The sequence below is a fragment of the Bos grunniens genome, chromosome 22 (genome assembly GCF_055505025.1).
Source record: "Bos grunniens cultivar Pamir isolate PY7600 chromosome 22, Bosgru_T2T1.0, whole genome shotgun sequence".
NCBI classification, from domain to species: domain Eukaryota; kingdom Metazoa; phylum Chordata; class Mammalia; order Artiodactyla; family Bovidae; genus Bos; species Bos grunniens.
Window position 1 is genome coordinate 56,003,320 of NC_141186.1, and position 17,557 is coordinate 56,020,876.

General features: G+C 53.8%; 1 protein-coding gene and 1 long non-coding RNA gene across 20 annotated transcripts in view; both read right to left on the reverse strand.

Moving 5' to 3' along the window:
- Positions 1-17,557, reverse strand: part of VGLL4 (vestigial like family member 4) — a 156,878-nt gene that overhangs the window by 10,574 nt on the left and 128,747 nt on the right. The gene's annotated exons all lie outside the window — the stretch shown is intronic.
- LOC147348674 (uncharacterized) lies at positions 5,471-7,428 on the reverse strand. The gene is made up of 2 exons (XR_015151837.1): positions 7,320-7,428; positions 5,471-6,590 (listed from the first exon to the last, which is right to left on the reverse strand). It is a non-coding gene; the product is annotated as an uncharacterized LOC147348674 (long non-coding RNA).

Here is a 17,557-nt window from a genome sequence, read left to right on the forward strand (position 1 = left end):
ATCATAAGCTGAGACAAGAGGGAAAAACCAAAGTTTTAGAAAAGAGGTGCACACCGAGAGCCCGACTGCTGAAGCTCCCCGCCCTCCCGAGCCAGGCCTGGCAGTGGGCACTGGCAGCAGGAGGGTGGCCCCGCACGGACACCTCGTGCGCCCGGCCCTGCCTGCGGCCCGACTGCGTCACGTGGGCCCCATGTGTGTGCTCACTCATTTCGAATGAACGCAGGCGTTGCTGAGACCAATAAAACACAAATTAGCTTAGCATTCCTACTGCTACTAAATGTGTAAGTGATGTTTGTCATTAGGCATTTTCTCAATGAACAACACTTAAAAAAAAAAGGATACAAGCAACTCTCGTATTCTTGGCATCGGACAGAGTCCGGGCGCCCAAGGAGGGATGGAGGCGTCTTGTCTCTCCTCCCGCCCGACAGCCGCAGCATCTGAAGTGCCCACGGGGCTCGCCTCTCACAGCGGCAGGGCTACGGACGCGGGGCGGCCGGGCAAGGGACAGAGGCAGGGTGACACGGGATCCACCCACGGGGACAGCCCAGGGCGCCTGCTTTTTCTCCCTTTGCTTTTCTGCTGGGCGGGGCCCTTGCTTCTGTGCGCACGCGCGAGCGGGGACCACTCTCCAGTCCAGGCGCGCGGGCTTCTCAGCCCAGGGGCGGCTCTTGTTGCAGAGCACAGGCTCTAGGCACTCGGGCTTCAGCAGTTGCTCCGCGGCATGTGCAGTCTCCCGCCGGACCAGGGATCGAACCCATGTCTCCCCATGCTGGCAGATGGATTCTTAACCACTGGACCACCAGGGAAGTCTGAGGTGGCTCTTAAAATGGACAGTGTCTGCAGCGGCTTTGCTGGGGTCAAGCCAGCAGCTCCCCCACACCCTCAGTCTGACGCTGAGATTCCCCGGGGAAAGCCTTCCTCGGGCTAGAAACGTGGTACCCAGGGCTCAGGCCACAGGACAACGGAAGCCACCTGCCGGCCCGGGACTCAGAGGGGAGACACGGCCCTTCTGGACACACAGACCTCTGCACGATGCCTGCTCAGACATTCCTACACGTCAGCTGCTACTGCTGCTGCTGCTAAGTTGCTTTAGTCGTGTCAGATCCTGTGCGACCCCATGGACGGCAGCCCACCAGGCTCCCCCATCCCTGGGATTCTCCAGGCAAGAACACTGGAGTGGGTTGCCATTTCCTTCTCCAACGCATGAAAGTGAAAAGTGAAAGTGAAGTCGCTCAGCCGTGTCCGACTCTTAGCCACCCCATGGACTGCAGCCTACCAGGCTCCTCCATCCATGGGATTTTCCAGGCAAGAGTCCTGGAGTGGGGTGCCACTGCCTTTTCCAAGTCAGCACAAGCACCCAAGTCATAAGTGAACCGACCAAAAAGCAAACGGATTCTTAGGAAAAGCCTGCACCAACTGGACTGAATGAGACAGGAACCCGTGAAGCTCCAGGGCAGCGTCTGGCCCAGGGGTCACTGGAGAAGCGATCCCAGGCCCTGCCACCAGGAAGGGGGTGGTCTGAAAACACCTTGAATGCCATCTCCACTCCCCTTCTGGGTGGGAGCCGGGCCCCCTCTCTAATTCCGTTCCAACTCTTTGGAAGGCTCACTCTTAGCCTTGACTCCATACTCGGTGACAAGTCGCTGGAAGACAGTGCACACTGTTTAGGGTGAAAAGCCTGGATGCGTCTTCCTGGTCAGAGGAAGAGAGCTTTGTGGTGCGGTGGCTGTGAACAACCGATGGGAGAGGGGTGTGAATCGAAGCGCACCTGCGTGACCCCTTAGGGCGACTTCTCAGACACCCCCAGGGCCGGGGGCTCACTCAGTTCACTCCACGGCTGCAAAGCGCCAATGAAAGGCACCCCGTACAATGAATGGAATCTACATTCCAGTATAATTCTGTGATTGACAGTCTGCTCTTTGGAAAAAACCCAAGAAAGTCTATTTCTTCTTTCAGCCACCAGAAAACTGCTTCTGCGTCCACCCTGTCACGCCCAGGATCCTCTTGAGCCAACAAGCATCCCTGCCAACAGTCCTAACCCCGTCAACACCATACCCTCCTGTCGTCATCCACCTCTGTGTGCTCTCCAAATCAGCATCTACATCTAAGTGTGGTACCCAGAACTAGACTCCCCATGGACTGGAGCCCGCCAGGCTCCTCTACCCAGGGGGTTTATCCAGGCAAGAAAACTGGAGTGGGTTGCCATGCCCTCCTCCAGGGGATCCTCCCAACTCAGGGATCAAACCTGGGTCTCCTGCACTGCAGGCGGATTCTTCACTGTCTGAGCCACCAGGGAAGCCCTTCAGCTTTAAGTGTGGTACCTAGAACTAGATAACACTCTGAAGGAAATCGAAAGAACAGGTAACTCCCTTCAATGTGCACAGCATATTTTGAACCAAAAATCAAAAGGAAGTAAGAACCAAGGCCAACAAAACTGAATACTGAAATCAGGATAACTCCAAGACCTGCAGTCAACTGGAACTCCACCTACAACAACAGGACCCAATATGCAGCGGTTCTCCTCCAGCAGCCTGGTCCCATAGCAGCGTCTAGCCTCCTGAAACCCTTCCGCTCTTTTTCTCATCTTTCACTCAGCTACACTGTGATGTACTGGCTAAAGACAGAGATTACAAACGAGTTCCTGCATCATGTGCGCACACCTGTCAAGGATGGACCCGCATGTTTCCTCCTGTGCTGTCTGGTTTGTGGCAATTCCCTCCCGCCCTTCACGACCCACAAAGCCGTGCTCCTGCCCCTGAATGCAAGCACGTTCCCAGCATCCAGCTCCCATGCTGGCAGTGTGTGTGTTCAGTCGTGTCCAACTCATGTGTGTGTGTGTTCAGTCGTGTCCGACTCGTGTGTGTGTGTGTTCAGTCGTGTCCGACTCGTGTGTGTGTGTGTGTGTTCAGTCGTGTCCGACTCGTGTGTGTGTGTGTGTGTTCAGTCGTGTCCGACTCGTGTTGTGTGTGTTCAGTCGTGTCCGACCGTGTGTGTGTATGTGTGTGTTCAGTCGTGTCTGACTCGTGTGTGTCTGTGTTCAGCCATGTCCAACCCTTTGTGACCCCATGGACTGCAGCCTGCCAGGCTCCTCTGTCCACGTGGACTCTCCAGGCAAGAACACTAGAGTGGTTTGCCTCTTCCTCCTCCAGGGGATCTCCTGACCCAGGGACTGGACCCGAGTCTCTTGCATCTCCTGAACTGGCAGGCAGGTTCTTTACCAGCTGAGCCACCGGGGGAGCCCTGATGCTGGCAGTAGGCAGTTCCACACTACCCCGTGGACTTCTTTTTAATTTTACTGCAGTGCAGGTGACTTACGGTGCTGTGTTAGTTTCAGGCACAGTGGTGTGATTCAGCTACATACACTTAGAATCATTCTTTTTTAGATCTTTTCCACAGAGGTTGTCACAGAACATTGAGCAGAGTTCCCTGTGCTGTACAGTAGGCCCTTGCTGGGTTCCTGTCTTATGCGGAGCAGTGGGTATGTGTTCATCCCAAGCTCCTGATTCATCCCTGCCCTGCCATGTCTCCCTTTTAAGTAAGCGTACTTTTGTTTCCGATATCCATAAGTCTGTTTCGATATCCGTAAGTCTGTTTCCGCTTTGTAAATCAGTTCATTTGTATCAATTTTAAGAAAACTAGATTCCACACGTGAGGGGTGCCGTGTTTTCGTCTTTCTGTGACTTCACTTAGTACGATAATCGCTAGGTTCATCCACGTCACTGCTCACGGCATCATTCTGTTATTTTGTGGCTGAGTAGTAGTCCATCGCACACTAGTACCGCACCTCCTGTTCATCTGTTGATGGACACTTGGTTGCTCCGGTATTCTGCTCTTTGTAAACAGTGGTGCGCAATGAACTCTGCGCAGCAAAGTTTCGTTTCCAACTCCGGTTTCTTGGGGACTGTGTCCAGCAGCGGTACTTGGGGATGATACAGCAGCTCTCCTTCTGGTTTTGTAACCAGCCTCCACCCTGTTCTCCGAGCGGCTCTACCAACCTGCGTCTCCCCCAGTAGTCTAGGAGGGAGCCCTTTCCTCCACGCTGTCTGCAGGACTTTTTCTTTGGAGATTTTTGATGACGGCCCTTCTGACAGGCGTCAAGGGGGCACCCTGTTGGAGTTCAGATTTGTACTTCTCTGGTCAGTACTGAGAGTGGAGCATCTTTTCGTGTGCTTTTTGGCCGTCTGTGTGTCTCCTTTGGAGAAATGTCTATTCAGATCTGCCCATTTTTTAAAATTTTTTTGGGGGGGGGCAGGAGACATAGAACTACATGAGCTTTTTGTCTTATTTTGGAGCCATGGACTTCTTGATAGTAGAGGATAAGTTCTAATTCAACACATTCATTTAACACTAAACAAAAATTTTAAAGCCAGTTTTTCTTTCAAAACCACCCACCAACCCTGACTAACATCAGAAACTCTGCAAGGAAAAATAAATTACTGATTTAAATTATTATAAAGCTTTACTAAAAACGTTTGAGAATTTAAGTTTTGAGTATATAAAGTGATTAAATGTTCATTTAATAAAAGATCCTGAGGCATCTACCAAATATTCTTTAAAACAGTTATAATTATCAATTATGGAAATATGATTATTAAAGAGCCTTTGGGATCCTCCATCTGACAGCAGATTATGTAGTGTATAAATTTCAAGCATTTAGTGAATTAATTCTCTCTGAGCAGCCAGCCACATGGTCTTGGCTGAACTCTTATCTTTCTGAAAACCAGAGGAAAAGGATAGCTGAGCTATTTTTTTTCTTTACTTCAATTACAAGATAAGAACATGATTACAATTTCTTCAAGATTATTTCAAGGATTCCTGGACACTAAGAAAGGCTACTAATCAATGGACAACTGATAGGCAAATTACGAATCACCAATCTCCATTCTCTAAGCAAGTCCCCAAAGGGATTTGCAAAAACCCGATGTGGATGGCTTACTTCACTTCCCAACTTATTAAAATGCATTTCTTGATAAATATTCTCATTTTCAAACTCTTGAATTCAGAACTGACTTTCCCTATAGTGTCTGCTTAGTTTTACTGTAATGTCAGTAGCATCTGGCTATTAAAAATCAAATATTTAATCCCAAACCCGGCACCCGGAAGAGGAAACCAGGAGAACCATGACTGTTCAACCCTGAAAGGGCATCACACCCTCGCCCCAACTCTTGAGTTAATGATCCTAAAAATGTCTTCAGAGAACCCAGGAGGGCCATCACCCAATATCCTGAGTGACACACCCCTTTCCTTTTCACAAGGACCTCCCACATCAAGTGGGAATGGTGATTCCCAATCACCTTTTAAATTAAAAAAAAAAAAAAAAAACCACACCCCCACCCAGGTCCTCACATGAGGACCACCCCCAACCATGAAGCCCCACACATCCTAGCCTGAGAGTTGACCATCTGTCCTCCGAGTTCTTTACACACTCTTCAACCCAGCTGAGCATGGAATACAAAGGCTGAACCCATAATAAATTCATTACTGTTTATTCACTTGAACTGAAGTTAATCATTAGTCTTTGGAAGGTTTTCTTTTAATCTTTTTTTTTTTTTAATTGTGGCAAAATACACATAAGATTCACTATTTTAGTCATTTAAAAATACACAGTTCGGTGGCATTAAATATACATGCACTGGTTTTTTTTTTGGTACTTCGTCTTAATGGTGGCACTCGGGGTCTGCAATCTTCACTGCAGCACACAGGACTCTCTCAGCTGTGGCATGCAAGCCCTCAGCTGCGGCCTGCGGGATCTACTTCCCTGAGCAGGGATGGAACCCAGAGCCCCTGCGTGGGGAGCGTGGGGTCTTAGCCACCGGATCACCAGGGAAGTCCCCACCTGCACTGCTGTGTAACCGCCCCCGTCAGCCACATCCAGAAATCGTTCATCTTTCCGAAGTGAAACTCTGTACCTCTTAAATATGAACTCAGTCCTCTCCCCTCAACCACCTGGCAATCACCCTTCTCCTCGCTGCTGCGATGAACGTGAGTCCCCACTGAAGAACATCACACACTATCTGTGTTTTGGTGACCGGCACATTTCACTTTGCATAAGGTCTTCAGGGTACATCCATGGGTACAACCCAGCTGCCAGAACTGGGTTCCTTTTTTAAGTACTTTGCCTGGAAAATCCCATGGACGGAGGAGTCTGATGGGCTGCAGTCCATCGGGTCGCTAAGAGTCGGACACGACTGAGCGACTTCACTTTCACTTTTCACTTTCATGCATTGGAGGAGGAAATGGCAACCCACTCCAGTGTTCTTGCCTGGAGGATCCCAGGGACGGGGGAGCCTGGTGGCTGCCGTCTACGGGGTCGCACAGAGTCGGACACGACTGAAGCGACTCAGCAGCAGCAGTGTTCCATTGCACGGACCCACTCATTCCTTGATGGACACTGGGTTGCTCTGGGGACTGTGAACACAGGTGTACAGATGCCTTCACTTCCTTTGGGTCTATACGCACGAGAGGACTTGCTGGATCACGTGGTAACTCTGTGTTGAACTCTCGGTCCTTAGACGTTTTGACTAATCATTGCTGGTAGTGTCCCTCACTACGAGACAGAAACGACGGGTTTCCAGAACCATAGGTCTGGCCTACAACAACAGCACAAACACCTCTGTAAACACAGTCCAAGTGGTCCACAAGACAAACGCCGGGGAATAATGTAAGCATTTGAAACAGAACTAAATAAACAAAGACCGTCCATCCATCGCCGGCTCACCCGAGCCCACGGCCCCAGGCACACACACACAGGGACTGCAGTCGGGGTTGAGTGTTTGGAGACTCACAAAATACCCTATTTGTGGTTCTCGTTTTTCACTACGGGCCTTTAAAAATGACTTCAAGTCATCCAAGGATGGCGACTGTTAGTAACAACGATCATTCGTGTAACATTAGTGAACAGCTGACAGATCTGCCTTGATCCACAGCCTCAACCCGCTGCCCTGCAAACGTGATCCCCAAATGACCAGACGGAAACCCAAGCCCGAGGGAACTGCCGGGCTTGCGGACAGGACAGGTGAGATCCCCTGGAGGTGGGCTCCTCATCTCCATGGGAACCTCAGCTTCCTTCCAGGGCCAGGGGGAGGGGGCTGCTCGTGGAGTTAGGTGGTGAGAGCCCCGCGTCCTGAGGCCGCTAGGGGCCTCCTCTCCAGTGGATGCCCGGGCCCTCCATCCACTCGCAGAGGAGGGCCTCCTCTCCCTCCCCGCGGAGGGAAGTGGTCACATAGCTGAGGTCAGAGCCTCCAGACTTCAGTTGTGGCCAAGTGCTTTTATTCGCCTTGTAATTTTCTTTAAGAATACACGCTAAACCGAAAACATACCCCCCCCTCCTTTTGGAGGCAATCCGAGCGGCCGAACTTGAGTGGGAAGGACAAGCACCCCGTCTTCCGCGGAGCTGCGGGCTGCAGCCGGTCACGTGACAGCCAGCCTGAAACACGAACACGTCAGCCGTCACCTGAAACCTGCCTGCTTCCACCGCAGGAAGGCAGCTCCTGCAACGACTCCCCAAGTGCCTTCACGTGTCGTCGGCGGCAGGGCCACGGCCCCTTTAAGAGCCCCGGCCCCTCGCAGAAGAAACCGGAGGCTGCGGTGGGGATGTGACTCTGGGTGGGGATGTGACTCTGGGACGGGGGCCGCCTGGCAGGCCAGAGGGATGAGCAGGAAGAGGGAGCAGAGACAGGGCCGCCTCGCCCAGCCTCGCTGCCTTCGGAGTTTAAATCAATTACAGCTGAAAATACAGGGTTGCCATCTGGTTTGCAAAAGCAAGGATAAGGGAATAAAATGAAAGGGCTTTTTTGGTACTAACCTCACTTTAATCATTGCCAAAGAGCATGAAGACAGCCCAGCGTCCTCCCACAAGAAAGCCGTGGGCCTCCCAAACTTGGCAGGCGGTCCCGCGCAGGACGGGCTGGGCGGGAGGCCCGTCAGAATAAAAGTCCCCCCGCGGGAGGTGGCGCGCTGTGTGTGTATGGGGGGCGGGGGGCCGGCTGCGGGGCCCGGGGCTCCTGGGCACTTTCTGCACGGAGGGTGCCTTCCAGAAGGTGACCTGCATCTTTACTGCCCCGATCGAGAAAAGAGCTCGGTCTTCAGGATGACAGCGTGCCATTTCCTCCTCCTTTGTCTCCTCGGTCTTCCAGAACATTGGCCTTTTAAAAACGTCTCTGAAAAGGAGGCTGAATGGAACCCACGAGAGGCTGGGGGGCTCGGGGGGCGGTGCTCAGACGAGCAGCATAGCCCGCAAGAGCCTCTCTGAGCAGGAAGGTCAGAACGCCCCGAGTTCCCTGCGCTGGGCTCTGTAGGAACAGACTTCCTCCTGCAGAATCTGGTCTGGGGTGGCTGCACAGGACGCACAGGTCTGCAGCGTCCTCACCCACACCCCGCGTCACGGACCACCCGCCCCCGCTGACATACACCCACCCCCCCAGCCTCAGTCCCCTTGCCAGGCCAGGTCAGACCTTCACCCACCCCCAAACCTGAGTTCTTTCCTCCCCAGGTGAGTTTTACAGACAAAACCAAGGCATGCCTGGGTCCGGCTCACAGAAAGTACAGCCCACGGCGGCACCGTGGTGTTTATGGTAATAAATGCTGATCAGCCCGTTATGGCCTTTTATAAACCGGAGATCACAACAGTAACAGATGATGTGATGATGATGAAGATGGCATTTGTGTTCCGGGGAAAAACACATCTTTGACCCAAAAATGATGCAAAAGCGGTCTTCCAAATCCAGCCCCGACAGAGTCACTGTCTATAGCAACAGTGTCCATAACATTACAGATCTCAGGAGTGTGAACTTTCGAGTAAACGGTACCTCTGTCAAACCACAGGAAACATCTGGTAAAATGGTTAAATAAAAACAGAATTTAAATGTCTGACTTCATAGCATGCTCATGGTACCAACGACAGACCGTTACAACAAACGCCGAAAGCCTCCTGGCCACTCGCAGTGCTCAACACTCAGTGTCCTGGAGTGGGGGGTGGACAGGCAAACAATCCGGAACCCTGGCCAGGATCCTGTTTTCCCCGAGGGGCGGGGGGTACCACACTGCCACCCCTGAAATGTCCTCAGGCCCAGAGCAGACTCCTCCACACACTCCCACAGCCCCCCAGTGCCACGAGCAAAGCAGGCTCCCAGAAAGTGCTGGGCAAGGAAGCAAGTAAGGAAGTGCACCACGCGGCGCGCCTCTTGGTCCCACCACCAACATGCAGCGAGCACACGCAGTTATCCCCACCAGCAAAACACAGCCCAGATGCATGTTTCCAGGCGCCTGCCGGAGCATTCTGGTCCCTTCTCAAACACTTTAGAAGGCTTTTCCATTAAAAAAAAAAAAAAAAAGATTCAATGACTTGACCACTTCTCAATCTAAAAAAACATCTGTTTCAAAAACACAGTAAAGTTGAAAAGCAAATTTAACTTAGGAAAACGGTTATTTTCCCAACTCATTTGATGGCGGGTCCCTAATATGAAGTTGTAACATTGCCAATAGACAGATACACATGCTACTTGAAAAAAAAAGAAGACAGAAATCACAAAAGAAATCCAAATGGCCAATAAAAATATGAAAAGATTAGTCAAGTTTCCTAGTAGCAGAAAGAAAGAAAGAAAAAAGGAAAGTTAGAACAATGATTCATTCTCCCATGAAACCTGGAAAAATTAACAGTTAACGAAAGGTCACCTCTGGGATGCTGTGGGTGATGGACACGTGCAAACAGTTGCCCGTGGGAATGTCAGTCAGCACACCCAGAAGAGATGAGCTGGCAGGACGCACGGACGCAGAAACGGGCGCCACCCAACCAGAAACCCCACTTCCAGAGGCAAGGGCCATGTGAGACGTGAGCAAGAAGGGAAGCCCAAGAAGCCGCGGAAAGATCACGAACAAAGCAACCCTGTAGACAGCCTCAGTGTCTGCATTTGTTAACAAGGGTTTTTTTGGTCACAAGCAACATCAAACAAGGCTTGCTAGCTGAGGCACAGTGGAGAACCTACTGGAAAGATACTCTGCTACGCTTCTTGGAAACGAAACAAGAGGCAAACAACCAGTGCTCAATAAGAGAAAAGGAGGGGGAGCCCTGGGATCAGGGGCAACCGGAGGAGGAAGGCGCCTGGGTCTGGGCAAGAGGCCCGCCTGGGGACACCCCGCCACCCCCCGCCACCCCACCAGGCGCTCCAAGTTCAGGTGAGAGAACCCACAGTCACCAGCCAGGTCCCACATCCTCGCCCACCTCCATCACAGCAGCACCACGGACTTGACATCAGGGCTCAGAAACTAGAGAAAGCAGACATCCAATGGGCTTCCCAGGTGGCAGCCGTAGTACAGAACCTGCCTGCTGACACCAGAGGCGTTGCATTGAGATCTAAGATCTTGGGTTCGATCCCTGGGTCGGGAAGATCCCCTGGAGAAGGGAATAGCAACCCACTCTGGTATTCTTGCCTAGAGAATCCCATGGACGGAGGAGCCTGGTGGGCTACAGTCCATGCTGTCACAGAGTCTGATACGACTGAAGTGACTTAGCAGGAGCACCGTGCTGCTGAAAAGTCAGAGCCCAACCCTTCCCTCCAGCTCCCCTGCTCCCCGAAATGCTATGAGTTCCCACAGTCAATAGCAGTCACCTGAGCTTTGAATGAGTTATTTCTAAGAGACTGAGGTCTCACAGCAAAGTGGGCTATTAAGAGTTCTGCAGGTTTAAGGAAGAGAGGACAAGGGCAATGCCCCTCCTCTGCTGTGAACGAGGGAAGGTGCTGGGTTGTTGGGTTTTTTTAATTCCTTTTTTTTTTTAAAGCAAAAGTGTTGGAATTGTTGGCTAGAAAAAGAAACGAGCCTTTGGGAAGCAACAGAAGTACAGGAAAAGGTGCTGAGTTTTATCTTGGAGCTCGCAGGGACACTTACGTCTGTTTCTTACTGCTCAGCCATGTCCCGTTCCTGACAGATCCTGATGCTGGGAAAGACTGAGGGCAGGAGAAGGGGGCAACTGAGGATGCAATGGTTGGATGGCATCACCGACTCTACGGACATGAGTTTGAGCAAGCTCCGGGAGTTGGTGATGGACAGGGAGGCCTGGCGTGCTGCAGTCCATGGGGTCGCAAAGAATCAGATGCGACTGAACAACAGTGTCCTGTTCCAATTGCTTCTCCTCCTCCTCCAACTTGACTTCCCTTCCCCATCATTTCTGAACTCACGCTCCCCCGCAACCCGTCCTGTGTAACAGCCACTCACATCCCGAAATGTGGTTCATTTATCACGTAGGATGTCATCGCTCCTAGTGTGGACAGACAGGCTCCCTGCTGTGGGTCCAGCTGGTTCCAAAGGGTGACCTCCGAAGGAGGGACACCCAGGGTCATCCCTCCCCAGGTCCCCGCTTCCCTCGCCCCCCAACCACCCACCCTGCAACACAGGGAAAGCTATCCTCGATCAAAGATCACTGGAAGGCACCACAACAAAACCCTATCTAACTGCACCCTGAATTGAAAAGAAAACACCCAGGGAGGCACTGCTGAAGGCAAACACACGTGGGGTGTTAGACGGCATCGCTGTCCGCGGCACACACCAGACAGAAAGCGAACGGGGCCGCAGGGTTCACAACTAGTGAACACACGTGTGTGCTCGGTACTGGTTGTTTTCTGTCTGTGGATCCCAACTCTTCCCGAAGCTGGCGGGAGGGGCGCTGGGAGGACAGCAGGTCACATGACCACCAGATGCGGTGGCGTAGGCGGCCAGGGGCGTGAAGGGGAGCCCAGGAGACGGTGGTGAGCGCCACGCCACACACGCTAAGGCGCCCCGGGCAGTGACAGTGCTGTTTTCAAGACAGACGTTTCGAGGCGGGAGGGCCACCCAGGCTGCCCACCGTGGGTCCGGGGAGGTCTCTTCCCACACCATGTGCAGCTGGCACAAAGGCGGGCGTTTGGGTATCTTCCTAACATAACCGTGGTCGAGGAGACTTGTGTGGACTGACAGTCCAAGGAAGCCATCTAAGGAGAATAATTCTGGGCAAGGGAGTTTAGGACAAATCACCGCAGTCCCTGCAGGTCACCCTGAAGAGCCTGGGTTTTATCTCACTGTCAAAAAGGAGCTAGAGCCACTGCCCACCCATGAACACGGCCACGCCCTCCACAGAGGCGCTCAAGACACACAGGCTGATCACGGAGCCACGTGCCCATCACGCCTTTCACCGACGTCTCTACTGCCAAGGTCGCTCCTGTGTCTCGGAGAAGAGGGAGCCTCCCGTTAGTCGCCTGACATAACCTGCTCTGGGGCTAACACACCCGAAGTTGTTGCTGTTCAGTTGTTCAGTCATGTCTGACTGCGATCCTGTGGACTGTAGCCCACCAGGCTCCTCTGTCCATGGGATTCTCCAGGCAAGTGCTAGAGTGGGTCGCCATTTCCTTCTCTGGGCCATCTTCCCGACCCAGGGATCAAACCTGTGTCTCCAGCACTGGCAGGCGGGTTCTTTATCACTGATCCCAGGGAGCCCAATACCCAAAGTGGTCTCCCACAAATAAACACCACAGTTCTATTTTAAGATAGCTGAAAAACATTTTAGCTTTGAGAACCTTTTAGGTAGATCTGGGAAGACTCCAAAAGGAGTAAACACTTGGGCAGGGGTTTGCTTGCTTTTCTAGTGTGGACAGAACTAACTCTCTCCACTGAGAAGAAGGGTCCAGCCATCCCCCTAACCTGCGAGAGGCCCCCATCTGAACTGGATCTCTCCCTTCCATACACCTCACCCGATGCCCACGCTGGGATCCAAGCGAGGTGCATAGGCAGAAACAGAAAGAAGAGCAGGGGGGATTCATTCACACAGTAAACTCTGGAGGCTTATTACTCGCAGTCAACAACTGGGGTAAGAGCATTTGATCCAAAACTTGCATCTCAAGCAGAGGCAGTGATCCAGATTATACGAAGCGTGCATGTGCCCAGATACTAGGGACCTGCACATTTCTGCTTGTGGGGGGCGCAGACTGTGGGGAGACAGCGGGGAGGAGCGGTAAGGAAAGCAGGGGAAGCAGCGGGAGTGGGAGTCTGTCCCAGGGGTGAGGGGGGGTGGGTCTCTGAACTAAACATCAAGGGTTCACAGGAAAAAAACACAGGCACAGGAAGAGGTGCCACTCAGGACTTACCACGTGTTTGAAAGTCATTCTCACCATCCCTTCCAAACGGAAGGATGTCGACAGTGCACTCAGAGTGACACGTTTCTCGTGAACGCTTCCTTACTGCTTGGAAGGCCTGGGGCACCGTGCTGAGTGTGGGTGGGACAGACCTGGGTCAGGAGCAGCAAAGCGTTGTTCTGTACACAGAAGCGTCTGCGGTGACGCAGCAGGAACCCCCATTGCCGAGAGGAGGAGGCAGGAACAGGGACCGAGGACGGGGGTGGGCATGCCTCAGCAGCGGGTCAGAAGCTCCTGCAGGCGGGGGTCTGCTCAGAGTTCCCTGGGGCTGCCTAGGGGCCCCGGCAGAGTTCCGAGCAGAGAGGAAAGCTCCAGAAACCTTCCTTAGCATTTAAGTGCCAAGACCAGTAAAGAGGGCGCTGCCGTGGGAACGGGGGTCTAAGCCACGGCCACGGCCAGGAGCCTCCCAGAGGACACCCAGGGCGACCAGATTTCACCAGGGGCAGCAATGATCACACGTGGGAAAGCAGACGGAAGAGATGGCGGTGACTCCAGGGCAAGTGGAAACACCCCGCCATGGAGACAGGGGCAGGCCTGGCTAAGCGCTGGTGGAGACAGGAACCTCTGAGGTCGACGCCGGTGGGGCAGCTCTCCAGGTGGGGGGACCAGGGGGACACACAGTGCCAGAGAGGCACACAGCTCCGTGGGCACGGAGGCTGAGCCCTGGCCGGGCACAAAGGCCTGGGAACCCTCCACCTCCAGTGGGCGTTCACGCCGGGACCTGGCCCATGTGCTCCCTCCAGGGCTTGGTGCAGTAAGCAGGATGGGGCCCGCAACACGCGGTGACGACGAGCCTGTGAGAGCGCCTAGGTGCAGGAGCCAGATTACCAGGAGGGGGGCCTGCGAGGGCAAGAGAGGGGGCGAGGAAGCCGGGCAAGGGGTCCCCCCGGGCCTGGGGTCGTGAGGGCACCAGGGAGGGGCGGATGGGAGTTCCGTGACCGCTGACGCTCGGGATCACAGCCCTGGACTGGGGTGCGGATGCGGAAGGGGAGACGCTCTGTTCCCTGGAAACAGCTCAGAGTGGAGAAGCCAGCGTCGGAAGGCCGGGGAGGGGCACACCGTCAGGGAGAAGGGGCTGGGCTCCCCCATCTCTCCGGCCTCAGGGACTCTCCCTGGAAGACCCAGCATGGAAGCTGGCACCCAGCAACCCCAAATCAAGGGATCGCGTCGTCACCAATCTAAGCCCTATGGCACCTGAGCCTCGCGCGTGTGCACGTTTCTTTGAGACCAGATAAGATGCCCACATGGCCTGGCAAGCATGCTCCCTAGAATATTGCTGACAGGGCTCATGACTAGAGGATCCCACGGCGAGTCACGCTGGGGATTCCCTGCACCCCAGACTCTCAGAGCCAGCCTCACGCCCACCACACGGGCAGACCCCGGAGCCCGGGTCAGGTGCTTCCCAAACTCTGGCTGGGGAACACTCTCCCCATCCCTCGAGCACTGAGGCAAGATGGTCCTCAAAGGGCAACGGTGCTCCAAGTCCTGGAGCGGTCCTGAGGATACAACTCCTGAGGGGCGGTCCTGAGGATACAACTCCTGAGGGGCGGTCCTGAGGATACAACTCCTGAGGGGCGGTCCTGAGGATACAACTCCTGAGGGGCGGTCCTGAGGATACAACTCCTGAGGAGACAGAAAAGCCCAAACCCTCCCTGGACAGGCTCAACCACAGGGACAGGCTGGGGGAGCAAAGAGGGTGGAGCCGACGACGGGCTCCCTAGTAAGTGCCCCGACCCACTAGGAGCTCCTGGGGTCTTGTCGAGGGAAGGCAGGCGGGAGGCAGAGAAGTCAGAGGAGAGTGCAGGGGAGCAAACTCCACTTCCTGCGGGCCTCCGGTGCGGCCAGGGACCCGGGCCCAAAATCTGGATCTGCTGGTTGGCGGGATTCCGACCTACGTCCCTAACCCACCCCTTGACTGCAACACGGAGCTCTTTAATCATACTTTAGAGACAATCTGGGGAGAAATTTCAAGAGAGAGAGAGAGAGAGGAGTGGGAAGACAGACGGGGGTGGAGGCAGAGGCAGACAGCATGTGTGCCTGAACCCAAAGCTTTAGTGAAGACGCTAGGGGACCGCACACTGCCGTTTATGAAACAAAAACTACCCCACACGCAGAACTCAGGGCTCGGACACGCAGGGACGCAGGAGGCGACGGGTTTATAGGTGAGATCCTAGGGGAGAGTCCAGGAAGCACCCCGACTCTCACGCGAGGCCACTTCTGAGCAGTCCTCCTGGTCCTCAGGCAGGAGTGCCAGGCCCTGACCTCATGACAGGCTGGCTCTGCGTCCTCAGAGCAGCAAGGCCGATGGTCCGACCGCGTGGACACAGGGCTGCTGTCGGTGTCCCCAGCTCAGAAGCATCTTCACGCAAACAGCGCCCGGAAAACCCGGAGAGTCAGGGCAGGAGGGGGAACCAAACCCTGTGTGGTTTTGTTTCCTCAACTTCTCAACAAACGCCTCTGACTTAATCCATCCACCAAAAACACTCCCCACCCCCAACTTTAGAGTTGTCTTTAAACAGTGTCTTCACACATGCTAATGAGGCTTCCCCAACAGGCCCCAAAGGCCCTTCAGCGCCTCTCTAGGAAACCAGTCCTCCTTTCTCAAGGTCCTCGGCCCAACGTTCACAAGCTCTGTGAAACGGAGGCGCCCAGAGGTCCGCGGAACAGACAAGAAGGGACCCGTGACGAGAGCGCTGGGTTCTGCTGCCCTGACTGCTGGCACGCTTGGCATTTCTTCACCCTGCGTGTCATCCGGCCAGAAGAAACCCAGGGCAGGGCGGCCGTCGGCCTGCCCAGCTCTCGGCAAAGACTCTTAAGGCAGAAACGCTGCCTGCTGGGAAAAGGCTGATGTCAGCTCTTAAGAGCACGGCTCCCCGGCTCGGATAAGGAGGTCTTTGTTTTCGGCTGAACTGTGAAAATGAGAAAATGCCTCCAGCCTGACAAACAAGAAACCCACACAACACAGGTCAGGCCTGTGACCTTTCTTTAAAGGTACCACACTTCATTAGCAAAACACTCGCAGGCAGCACACAGCTGTGCCTTTAAGGGCCTGCAGAGCAGCGGGAAAACCACCTTTGCTTCCACCCCAGGCAGGCAGCAAACCCCACCCCACCCCCAGGGCAGGGCCAAGGCAGCCCCACCAGAAGCACTTCTTAGGCTCCACCTCCCTGAACCAAAGCCTTCATTACAGATCCAGGCTCCCTTCTCCTGTTCCTTTCAAAATGAATACACATACTTGCTAGACACTAAGGAGGATTTCAGAGTTAGTTATTTAGGATAACTGAAACTAAAGGCCATAAAATATCCTCTTAAACCCCAGAACACTTGTGGGAAGACACGCACGCCTGTGTGTTGAAAGCACAGAAGATAGAATCTGGGGGCTAAAACTTCCCAAGTTCAGACGATGCCAAGAAAGATGTGGGAGACAAAGAGAGAATGCACATAGTTTGAGGGATTCTATTTCAAGAATTCTTGATTTATGGAATCTGGAGAGGGGAAAGAAAAAGTGTCTTCACGTATTTAAAGCAGATTATAAAATGCCCTGGCCTGAACGTTTTAGGCTAAGGCTGGAAAGATCCCCTGGAGAAGGGAAAGGCTACCCACTCCAGCATTCTGGCCTGGAGAATTCCATGGACTGGAATTGCATGGGGTTGCAAAGAATCGGACACGACTGAGTGACTTTCACTTTCTATTGGTCTGATAATATTGGTGATGGCTCAGCAGGTAAGGGCTTCCCTGGTAGAAAGCCCTTATCAGCTGGTAAAGAATCTGCCTGCAACGCAGCAGACCCGGTTCAATCCCTGGGTTGGGAAGATCCCCTGGAGATGGGAAAGGCTGCCCACTCCAGTATTCTGGCCTGGAGAATCCCATGGACTATATAGTCCATGGGGTAGCAAAGAGTCAGACACAACTGAGTGACTTTCACTTTCACTAAGTAAAGAATCTACCTGCAATGCAGAAGACACAGGAGATGTGGGTTTGATCCCTGGCTTGGGAAGATCCCCTGGAGGAGGAAGAGGCAACCCACTCCAGTATTCTTGCCTGGAGAATCCCATGGAGAGAGGAGCCTGGTGGGCTACAGTCCATGGGGTCACAGTCAGACATGACCGAGCAACTGAGCACACAGAGAGACCTTAGACAAGAACACGATTCCAACAGCCCTTTCCTGAGCACGAAGGAAGAAACCCTTCCCGGCTTGCGTGGGGCTCTCACCTGCACAGAGACCCCATTCCATTCGGCGTCTTCAGGGGGAGGGGGAGCAGCAGCACCCCGAAGGGAAGCCTCGCCATGCAGGGCGGATGGACCCGCCTCACTCTCTCAGTTAACGACAAGCCCTTCCTCACCGAGGCCCCTGCACCCAGCCACTGCTGCCCCGGCGGCCTACTCTCCGCCTGCCA